Raw genomic sequence first — 12,181 nt, forward strand, 5'->3', positions numbered from 1 at the left:
TTCACATATAATTTCAAATGTTTGTCAAAATTGTCAATTTACGATTCATCATTTTTATGTTATTTGCGTATGACATTACCTAAAAATGTGAGCAAATTTGATTTTTTTTTGTGCGTAAAAATTGTTAAAGTTGTGATAAATTTAGTTACATCATAAATTTATGAAAAAAAATTAATTTGGGGTTGCTTTCATTAGACTGGCAACAAAAACAGCTGAGTTCTTTATGTTTTTGTCAGAAGGAATAGAGCACGCTATAAATTACATGTGCTATTTTGAAAAGTGATTTTCATATGTTTGTTTCATTTGTTTTAAACGTCATGTACAACTCTACATGTGCTAAATTTGGCATGTCATAAGACACCTGCATGCCGTGTAATAGAACATTTAGTAACACTTTGTATATGTACCGCCAGAGTTTGGGTCTTATCTCGATCGATTTGATTGTCATTTCACCCTAAGGATTCTAAGAGGGTAGAAAACCTATTTGTAAAAAGTATTTAATACCGGTCCACGCTTTAGTATGGCCCTTAGACTCTAAAGCTAGAGTACTCTATTAAAACCAGTATCGACTGTACTACACATCTTTTGATCTATTGTAGATTATGCTCTAGATGAAACTATAAAGGCGAAAAAAAACAAACCTAAAAATTCACTTTAGGTATTCATTCACTTCTCTCAAGAAATTTGTTGACACTAAAAATTTTAAAAATAAAATAGTTCTTTTGTCCCTCTTATTCGCTGGCAGAGAAATAGTTTCCGTTAGATAATATGGTCTAAGGAACTAACAGTTGTTATGGCTTGTTTGCTGTATTCTGCTCTACGGTCAAAGACCCAAAAAATCACTTTTATCTTCAAACAAACATCAACAAATATTATTTATTCCAAAGACGATCATTTATGAGTTCCTCAATGTCCTTTGCTTGGTTTGAATAAATAAATCACACACACACACACACTTGAAAGATCCTCCCTCTACATAATGTGTAGTATGAGACTAACAAGGAATACAAAATCAGTGGTACCATCATCTACCCCCGGAATATTTCAAACATCTGTTCCTTTCATTATCATTGGCAAACAATTCGTGGGTACGTTGTGCAGGTTGCCTGCCAACGTTAGCATGGCAAGCAACAACAATAGTCTTGGATGACAACAACGGCAAGGAGCAGATAAAAAATCGTTTTCCTTTATCATGATCATCAACATCATCATGACGATGCATGAACAGGTTTTCTGCGTAAATTCCCATGGTGCAGTGAATTGTTGTTTGGCAAAGAGAACAAATACCCAAAACTACCTGGGAATATCACCTCACCTTTTTGTATGGTTGTTTTCATTTCATGACTATTGGAATCACAACCATTTTTTATACACCACCGCCAACAACATCCCTAACCCATGAATGTATGTGGAGAGATTGGTAGTTGTTCAGGGGCTCTACCGAATTTGAACAAAACATTAACATTTCGAACAGTTTTAATTCATCTTTTCTTTAATTTTTTGCATACCTACCTGACTGCCTGGCTAAGTCGGCCCATTCGCACAATGATCCCTTTGTAACTAAACTCGCATGCGCAACTGCCCATAAGTGTAAGTGTGTGTGAGAGAGAGAGAGTATACAAGCCCGATATCAAGCCAAGTTATTGTGCTCGTTTGCTTGCTTGTTAGCCAAGCAAAAACATTCAACCATTCAACATTTTTTTTTCGTTTAACTTGGGTTAGCGCTCTTGTTTTGTATGAATGGCTTTGATTGTGCATTTTAGGTATCGCCTAAATCGGGTTTGTGGGCCCTTTTTATGTTTATTACCTTAGCACATTGTTATGAGATTTTTGGTACATAAATATCCTTGGATGGATGGTCTCCCTTGCACTTCATTCACCAGAAATCCTCTTTAAGACATCCACGCTGCAAGTAAGGAATCCATGTTTTGTTCATTTACCCAACCTGCTGTGCACCGTTTGAGTTATTGAAGAAGAAGAAAAAAAGATTTTACGAATTTAGCAGCTAAGATAAGTAGGAGATCTTTTTATTGACGATGCTGTACTTGTAATCTCTGTCAAGCATCATCTGCCTTTCATTCTCTCTTTATGAAAAATCTTTAAAATAGCCTTAGTTGTAGTTTTTTTTCTAAGAGAATTTTACGCAACATTGGCCCTCTTAGAGATCTTAACTAAGATTAGCTTTCCCAACAAGAGCCATGTGGCCATTACTTGAAGAGGCGTGATTAGAGGTTTTAATTTGGAAATTGTCTATGATTGATAACAACAGACCCCTATGATGCAAGGCAAGGTGATGATGCTGTGTGCAGCCATTTGTACCTGGTCTCAATATTGGGTGAACTATTTTTTAATCATAAATTTCCCTTGGGAGATTATGTGCATGCAACCATTATACGTGAGCCTTAATTATTAGGGAGCATTTCTATAAATGAGGGGGGATAGCGTTTGTGGGATTCCGTATTAGAAGTTAAGCATTGGATTCGTAGGGAAATTTATTAACCAAAATGGTTTTGTAAGGGAGAAAATATGTTGGACCAGAATTGCTGTCTTCGTATTTTTACTTCATAAATTTGATATCTCAGGGAGATTCTTGAAGGATGAAAAGAAATCCTTAGTTTCCCTTAGTTTAGCAAATCGTTTAATATTTATGTACTAAGTCTGATAATCGTTAAATGGCTATTACAATATTTATTGATACATTTATTATGGGCTGTAAATTTAGATAGCTAAAACAAAAGTGATAATATTCGGTCTCCCAAAATCTATTTCGGATTTTAAATCTAATTTATGTTTTTCTAATAAATTTAAAATACTCAAATATTAACAGGTAAATACAATTTATTATCCTCTGCCAACTATTAAGCTTTGTCCGCCTTATGTACATAATTGAAGACAATTATAAAGTTGTTTAATTTCTCCCACGAATTTTGATCAATATTTAGTTATTCAAAAATGTAATCGAAGCCCTTCGGACCATTTAAAAATTACAATTTAACACACAGTGAGATCATTACTACTCCAAAGACTATGCCTTTAGATTTTATACGAACATTATGCATTAAGGGAAACTTATCTGGACAGATGACTTGGAAAGGTTATTAAATATGCAAAAAGTATGTTAGGATAGTTGGTGGTTGGAATTTAAAACATTTGCCATTGAGCGGTTTAAACCCTTATCCGTCGAAACTGATCTACCCTCATACGTGGTTTCGGAATAAGAACGACATCTACACCTCCTGCCATCAGAAGATATTTTTGAAATGCCGTCGAAGGCCTTGTTGAAATCCCGACAGGCTTATTAAAAGAAAACCACATCAGATGGTATAACAAGTAAGAGCGTGCTAAGTTCGGCCGGGCCGAATCTTATATACCCTCCACCATGGATCGCATTTGTCGAGTTCTTTGCGTGGTATCTCTTTTTAGGCAAACAAGGAATAATGAATAAGAACTGTTTTACTATTGGAGCTATATCAAGTTATAGTCCGATTCGGACCATAAATTAATGCTGATCATTGTAGAAGTCATTGAGTAATATTTCAGTTCATTCGGATAAGAAATGCGTCTTGTATGGGATCAAGAAGCAAAATCGGGAGATCGGTTTTTATGGGAGCTGTATCAAGCTATTGGTCGATTCACGTATGTTGAAGGTCATGAGAGAAGCCGTTGTACAACATTTCTGCCAAATCGGATGATAATTGCGCCCTCTAGAGGCTCAAGAAGTCGAGATCCCAGATCGGTTTATATGGCAGCTATATCAGGTTATTTTCCGATTTGCGCCATACTTAGCACAGTTATTGGAAGTCATAACAAAACACTTCATGCTAGATTTCAGCCAAATCGAATGAGAATTGCGCGTTCTATAGGCTCATGAAGTCATGTTCCAAGATCAGTTTATATGACAGCTATAACAGATTACGATTTGAACCATACTTAGCGCAGTTGCTGGAAGTTATGCCAAAACACCACGTGCAAAATTACAGCCAAATCGTATGAGAATTGCGCCCTCTAAAAGTTGAAGAAGACAATATCCAAGTTATTAACCGACTTCAACCATACTTAGCACAGTTGTTGGAAGTGATACCAAAACACTACGTGCAATTTCAGTCAAATTGGACGAGAATTGCGCCCTCTAGAGGCTCAAGAAGTCAAAACATGGACTGATTTGACCCATTTACAATCCCAAGCCACCGCCGGGCAGAGGTTCGCCTATGAAGCTGAATGCATGGGTTCGAATCCTGGCGGGAACATCAGTGACAAATTTTCAGATGTGGTAATCACCGCTTCTTCGTCAACATATAAACTTTTACCTAAAGAGCTGGGATAGAATCGAAAAAAAACAAGTAAAATTATCCCTTTTGAGAACGGATAAAGTTAATAACTCATTTAAATATGAAACGGTTGGAGCTGAGATATTATCGAGATCATGTGTTCAAGATCCTAAATGGTCTGGGCGCCTCTTGGCAGGCCCCTTAAGTTGGTCACCTTGGCATATCGAAAAATAGTTTGAGCTTACAAATCTTCAAAATTAAAAACGAAACATAAACGCCTTCGTAAATCGTAAAATACGAAGCCAAACTCGGCCGAAATTTCAAAATAAAAAAATAAAAGTCGAATTTACCCAAAACCAGTGACGATATTGTATACCTCAAGCGAATCTTTTTGTAGGATTTTCCGAGCACTATCCAACAAAACAGAATTATGAAAATCGGACCATAAATGAAGATTTGGCAGCACGAATAATTTTTCGCACCGCCGAGGTGAGCAATTTAGGGCTGGCAGACAGACATGGCTAGATCGACTTAAAATGATATGACGATCCAGAAAATATATACATTATGGGGTCTTAGATGCATATTTCGAGGTGTTACAAACAGAATGACGAAGTTAGTATACCCCCATCCTAAGAAGGAGGGTATAGAAATTTGTCAGTATGAATGCGCTGAAGAGAGCCATTGTACGGAATGTGGTAGCACTTGTTGTCAGCTACCCTGTAGTTAAAGAATTGAAATTGGTCAAATTTTGTCTGACAAATCTTTAAGGTAAGGAAAGATTTGTTTTCATTGTAGGCTTAAATGACAAGATTCATTTCATTTTCTTCATGAATAGTTTTCCCAGATAGTTGGGGCCAAATTTTTATATCAAATTCATGGTCTGCTCTGAAATACCTTTCATTTGATATCCATTTGGCCTCAATTGGTAGACATGTCTGTTTGGGTGGGGCGTTCCTCTAGGTTGCTTGACCAAATTGTAAATTTGCTCATGAGCATTCCATAAAGGAATAGGGGCAAACTTCTCACATATAAATGAGTGCTGTCCGATTCAATTCTCAAACTCAATTATAAGGGATCTCCTTTTGATTGCCGAGGCGGATGTGTTATCGAGATCATGTGCAAAATTTCAAGGCACTAGGTGGTCCGGGCGCCTCTTGTTTGGGCCCTAAATTGCTCACCTCGGCGGTTCGAAAAATTATTCGTGCTGCCAAATCTTCATTTATGGTCCGATTTTCATAATTCTGTTTTGTTGGATAGTGCTCGGAAAATCCTAAAAAAGATCCGCTTGAGGTGTACAATATCTTCACTGGTTTTGGGTAAATTCGACTTTTAATTTTTTATTTTGAAATTTCGGCCGAGTTTGGCTTCGTATTTTACGATTTACGAAGGCGTTTATGTTTCGTTTTTAATTTTGAAGATTTGTAAGCTCAAACTATTTTTCAATATGCCAAGGTGACCAACTTAAGGGGCCTGCCAAGAGGCGCCCAGACCATTTAGGATCATAAAATTTTACACATGATCTCGATAATATGTCAGCTCCAACCGGTTCATGTTTAAATGAGTTATTAACTTTATCCGTTCTCAAAAGGGATAATTTTACTTGTTTTATTTTTCGATTCTATCCCAGCTCTTTAGGTAAAAGTTTATATGTTGACGAAGAAGCGGTGATTACCACATCTGAAAATTTGTCACTGATGTTCCCGCCAGGATTCGCTTCATAAGCGAACCTCTGCCCGGCGGTGGCTTTTAGGCTCCCATGAGTTTGCAAAAAAAAATCGCTCAAATCGGTGCATCCAACTCCGAGATCTGAGAGGGTCCATCCCCTTCGAATATCAAAAAATGTAGTAACTTTAGATTGTGTGATCATTTCAGAAAAATTGGCTCAGCCCTTTTTGAGTCTATACGGGACATAAAAACAAATAAGTCACCACACTTTGACTTTTATGTTTAAGAAGAAGAAAAAGTAGGTCGGATCTCTACTGGTCACATGCATCAAGCTGAAACCTAATTATACTTCCTTCTAAAATCAGATCGACATTTTTCTCTAAAAAAATGCCATTTGTTTTCAAATTTCTCACAATTTTTTTCAGATTTTTGATCTTTGAGATCTTGAATCTACTTCTCAGGAACACGGTTTTCAATTTTGAGCATCTAATAACTCCACAGTTTTTAGTTTAGAAAATTCAATGCTTTAAATCTATGCTAAAACCAAACACAGAATTAAATTATTTCTGTAAGGGTGAACGATTGACTCTTAGATTTATTTTAAGCATTCGATTCTGCTTTAGATTTACAGTTATGTACAAGTAAGCGGATATCTTATGCACCTGCAGCAATCTAAACGAACCTTTCCTGCAAATCTTAAAAAAACACACATAAATATAGCTGCCTAAAAGACCTTTAGAAAAAGTATTAACTTTAAGTAAAAAATTTTAAAACTTCTTTAAACATTCTCTGTCCTTTCCTACCGAATATTTCCCATAATTATTATAATTATAGATTTTTTTTAGACTTCCTTGAATTGTCCTTGGTCAAACCAACATTGTTTTAAGAATTTAAAAAAAAAAAATGTTGTTTTTTTGTTTTTGGTTACCGGAAAAGTGAGCAGTTGCAATGGTCTCTAAGTACGGCTCTCTTTGATTTGTTTTGCAAGTAAAGCGAATTGCTGCACTTGAGACAGTGTCTGAAGAGACTACAAAACACTTGACATAGACTGAAAAAACCCATGTCATGCTTTCATTTTGAATTTCTTTTAAAAAGGGGCTTCGATACATGATTTTTTGTCAAATGTTTTGCATACCCATGTGAATGAAAAACGATACTTTAGTAAGGTACGAGTGTTTGTAACATTAAAGAGACAGATGTTGTACAGAGAGAGAGAGAGAGAACAGAAAAGAAATAGAGAGTAGGAAGAACGGAGACGTGTTGGGCCTTGGCTAAGTGAGAATATCAAATTTCATAATTTTTGACGATACACCATCTACATACAGTAGGCAGTGTAGGTAAAGGGACTTCGGGGAATGAACAGCACAATATGTCCTTAAAAATCAGTTTCAAGCCCACATATGTTTCTTTGAATTATAATGGTCTTGATTTTAAGGATATTGCCATATCTCTTTCTGCGGGTGTGTGCGTGAGAGTTTGTTTTTTTGTTTCTTATAGCTGTTTATGGATTTTGAAAAGAATTCCTTAAGGCTACCGTAATTGGAGGAGTATGCAATGGTGTGTGCGTATGTGTGTTACACATGTCGAAAGTGGATACTTCAAAAGCACTTCAGTGTTATGGCATTCAAGGAATGAGTTCTCCTTTTTGCCTTCGTTGCTGTCTGTATGTCTGTCTTGTCTAAGTATGTTCTTCGTCGTCATTAGTATGAGGCTACCAGACGGAGACATACCGTTAATTATCGGAAAACACTTAAGCGAAATGTTTCCGGTTACTTCCACTTTGTGTGCTCACCCTGCCTCTCACCACTTTCTTCCCATTATTGTTTCAATTTTGTTTAAATTGCATCATACACGGGGAAAAATAAAAGGTTGATTTGAAAATAAGTGCATAATATCGGAGTATAACACAGATACTTAACGGTGTTGTAGGTGTCATAGGTATGGTAAATTGGTCGAATACGAATATGTGGAGATCATGTAGCGTTCATATGACCGATCCAGTGTGGATTGAATCATGACCCTCTCACACATAGGCCTATTTTGACACTCGCCATACTTACTGTGTATTTCCAATTGTAGCATCACTAAATATTGGCTTGAGATTGATAACCCTTCCACCGATTTGTATAAATTTTTCAGCAGGTGCTTATTTTTGTGTCATAGTTATGTGAAAAATACAAAAACAAATTGCTCTCTGGGTTCTGAGAAAAGGACATAACACGTTTGTGTAACTTTGGTTGTCGGTTTTTATATGTAAATAAATATTTGGAGTATTTATGACATATTAAAATCAGATAGCACGATCGTGTACGGGGGGTCTGAAAGGGATAAAGTACATAAAGTCTTTATAAGGTCTGTCCTATCCGTCCGACCGTTTGTCTTTCGAACGGCAAATGCAGGTCTCTGCAATTTTTAAAAAAAAAAAATTCTTACCGATGTATTTCGATCAGGCAAAATCGATCCATATCTCCTCCATAAATCGATCTCCCGTTTTGAGTTCTTTGACTACAATCCTAACCTATACAACCAATATACAATGGCTGGTAGTATTATGACTTCCAACAGCCATGCCAAGTATGAATCAAATTTGGTTATAACCTTGTTAGCTCCCATAAAGACAAGCTCCTGATATGACCTCTTGAGAACCAGGGGTTTAATCCTCCTGTATAGCCTAATTCATCTAATTTTTAATTGAAAGTAAAGTTTTTTCTGTGTACCACTAGCGTCTTAAAAGCCTCCCCCAAGTCAAAAAGGAAAGTTAAAAACATCATTAGCCGTATGGTGAGGAAGACAAACTGTTTAAAATATGATTTTTATAACAAACAAGCGTCAATATGCAAACATTTGTGTTGTTCAGCATTTTTCCGGTGGCTGATAAACAAAAAAACGAAACAAATTTTCCTTTTTCGATACTCCCTTCAAATCTTTTGGGGAAAACCATCATGTCCGGTCTTAAGTTGTATCTGCACCTACCCGTTTTGGGGGCTGGGGGATTTGAAAATTACCTACCAAAGATGTGTTTATTTTTGCCTATTTACTCCCCCATTTGCAGGCATTTGTTTGCTAAAGCATAAATATTTGTGCCCCATCCTCTGTGCAATGTTGTTATCGCCACCATTCATCTCGTCTTCATTGATTTTTCTTTTCAAAATGGGAAAATAAATAATAATTCTGCATAAATAAACCATATTTTCCCAAGCTTCTCACTGCCGCTGCTGAGGCGCCCCTTTGTTTGGCTAGAACTTCTTTATTTTGAATGAATAAGAAGAAGATGAAGAAGGCTGCAAAGAAAAAGATTTTGCACCATTGTCTTATTGTTGGCGGTGGCTGCTTGTGGTTTATCCAAAGAGCAGACAAGTTGCAGCTGTTGATCAGCAGCAACTACAACAACACAACCAACCTAAGATACACCATAATCGTCAACATTCGGTGTGATCATGATGCTCATTATCAGCACCGTGTATTAAGATCAAACTCTGTCGGCTAGCTTGCTTGCTAGACTGCCTTGGTTATTGTGTTGGGGATATGCTTCGTTCGTTGGTTCTTTCTCTTTTTTGCCTTTGAAGGTGAAAGAGCGAGAGACTAGAAATGTTTACGAAACTTTGTTGGGGGAGGACAATTGCCTTCGTCGTGCAGTATTCGTTAAATTTGATGTGTTTTTTATTCGATTGCTTTGCACTCAGCCAATCGCCAAACGTATGGTGATATCTCCCGTTATTTATGAGACCATACTTTCAACATACATACATATAAACTTAAATAAATCAACAGGCACATGTACACTGAGCGATAGTCTTTAATTGACCAAACGATCTTCTCCACAGCATCAAATGTTTAAAGTGATGGCGGGTTGCCAGATGCAAACAAATGAACAAATGTCAGACCAAACTATAGTCAATAGGCGGAAGGTATAGGAAGAAGAGAAACATATTTGTTTCTTTCTTAATACTAGGAGTTTATTTTTTTCTTCCCATTCTGCTCTGTTAAAACTTATGCTGCCTTTTAAATTAGCACCTTAGGCTATTGTTATGGAAATTCGCTGTAATGTACATGGTAATTAGCACTCCATAAGAATTGTCTACGAGTACAAAATTTTTTTCTATTTTTTAAAAACTAATTTGCACCATGCATTCCTTTATAGGTATTCTGGGGACCTTTTGGCAATATTTGTTCTAGCTGTAATGGTGGGTGATAGAGAAATCCACAAAAAAAAAAATAATAGGCGAAAACATTTAATTTTTCCCTCCCCTCTATCATAGTATAGAGGGTAAAAAATTCCTCATTCTCTTTGTAACACAAACACGAGAATCAGCCTTAAATTCCGAAGTTTTACCAAGATTGATCTCATATACAAATTCACATTCAGGAGAACTTGCCGAACGCGTTTTCAGTTGAGCAAGCTTGTTCAGACTAAAGAATGCGGTAAGGCTTATTAGCAATGAAAAGAACAGGGTAGGTGACACGAATATTTACCAATTTTAACGAACACAATTTTTTGTGTGTAAAAATATTTGTAATTGATTCAAATGAGTAGATTTATTACTCTTTCCCAAAATAAAAGTGTAGTTTGGAACACTTTCGCAAAGGAAAGGGGAGTTTTGGTAAACTTTCACAAAGAAAAGGGTAGTTTTGGTAATCTTTCCCAAAGAAAAGGTTAGTTTTGGTAAACTTTCCAACAGGCAAGGGTAATTTTGGTACCCTTTCCCAAGGGAAATGGTAGTTTTGGTACGCTTTCCCACAGGAAACGATAGTTTTGGTATCCTTTCCCTCAGCAAAGGGTAGTTTTGGTACCATTTCCTAAAGGAAGGGGTAGTTTTGGTACCCTCTTCCGAGGAAAGGGTAGATTTGGTATCCTTTCCCAAAGGGAAGCAAAGATTTGGTATCCTTTCCCAAAGGAAATGGTAGTTTTAGTGCCCTTTCCCAAATAAGACGATAGTTTTAGTACCCTTTCCTAAGGGAAATGGAAGTTTTGGTACCCTTTCCCAAGGGAAATGGTAGTTTTGGGACCCCTTTTTCATGGAAAGGGTAGTTTTGGTTCCCTCTTCCAAGGAAAGGGTAGTTTTGGTACCCTTACCCAAAGGAAATGGTAATTTCGGTCCAATTTTTCACAGGAAATGTTTGTTTTGGTACCCTTTCCTACAGGAAAGCGTATATTTGGTACCCCTTACCAAAGGAAAGGGTATTTTTGGTGTCCTTTCCCAAAAAAAGAGTAGTTTTGGTTCCCTTTCCTAAAGAAAAGGTAGTTTTGGTACTCATTCCTAAAGGAAGAGGATTGAATTGCCCGATTGGAAAATTTTTCTCACCAAAGAACACGAGGTTCGGAAATTCATTAAGTTCTTGAAAGTGCATTTGCTCTTCCGAGTAAATTTTTTGCTTTGGTGTAAAATCATTGGGACCTATACTTTTTATTAGCTCAAAAAATCCAGAGGTCAGTAAGATAAATACAATCAACTTTGACCAAAACTTGACCAAACCAATCAACGGTAAAATCGTGTACCTTTTTGGAACTGAACGGTCTTACCTTGAGCTTTTTTCCAATGTATGTTGCTTTCTTTCGCCGAATATATTAAAAAATTTTGTCATTTTATTACCGCTAAGTTCATCTATCTCAAAACCGGGTAGAGTACATACCGGACCAAATGAAGATTTAGCTGGCATGATGGTCGATCTGTCGAATAAGGGTTTTAAGCCCATAAAAGCTGTATATATTGCCTGGTTTCCGTGAAACTTGGAGCGGTAAGTCGCACTGAGCCCTCCAATATCCGAAATGAGTATGGTCCATATTTGAATATATTTAGATGTAACTGCCATATATATCGTTCAGCCGATTTTGGGTTTTAAGCCCTTAACAGACGCATTTACCGCCCGATTTCGGCACTCACCATAAGTGCCAAGTATTATACGACTATATTAGGATATAGCTACCTTATGAACCGGCATCCAGATTTAGGGCCTTGAGCCCATAGAAGGCGTTTATTTCATCCGATTGTGATGAAAAGTGAAACAGTTTCACCCTTTGACGCACATTTAGAATGCGTTCCATTCATTTCATTTTTGGACATAGGTTTTATATATGTCGATTTTTTTCATCAGTTTTCCTTGAAATTTGAGTTCTTTTGACCCTTCCGCTGTCTTGAGTGGTATGGTCCGATTTGGGCCAAGTTGGAAATGGTTGCTATATAGAACGATTTTCAGCACACCGGCGCTTGGCGTAAAGATTTCTAGTGAACATCTACCTCCCTACG

The 12,181-nt window shown here is 36.9% G+C and overlaps 1 protein-coding gene across 1 annotated transcript in view; it reads left to right on the top strand.

The window, feature by feature from the left end:
• Positions 1 to 12,181, top strand: part of LOC106096102 (epidermal growth factor receptor) — a 145,581-nt gene that overhangs the window by 11,507 nt on the left and 121,893 nt on the right. The gene's annotated exons all lie outside the window — the stretch shown is intronic.

This window comes from Stomoxys calcitrans, chromosome 5 (genome assembly GCF_963082655.1).
Source record: "Stomoxys calcitrans chromosome 5, idStoCalc2.1, whole genome shotgun sequence".
NCBI classification, from domain to species: domain Eukaryota; kingdom Metazoa; phylum Arthropoda; class Insecta; order Diptera; family Muscidae; genus Stomoxys; species Stomoxys calcitrans.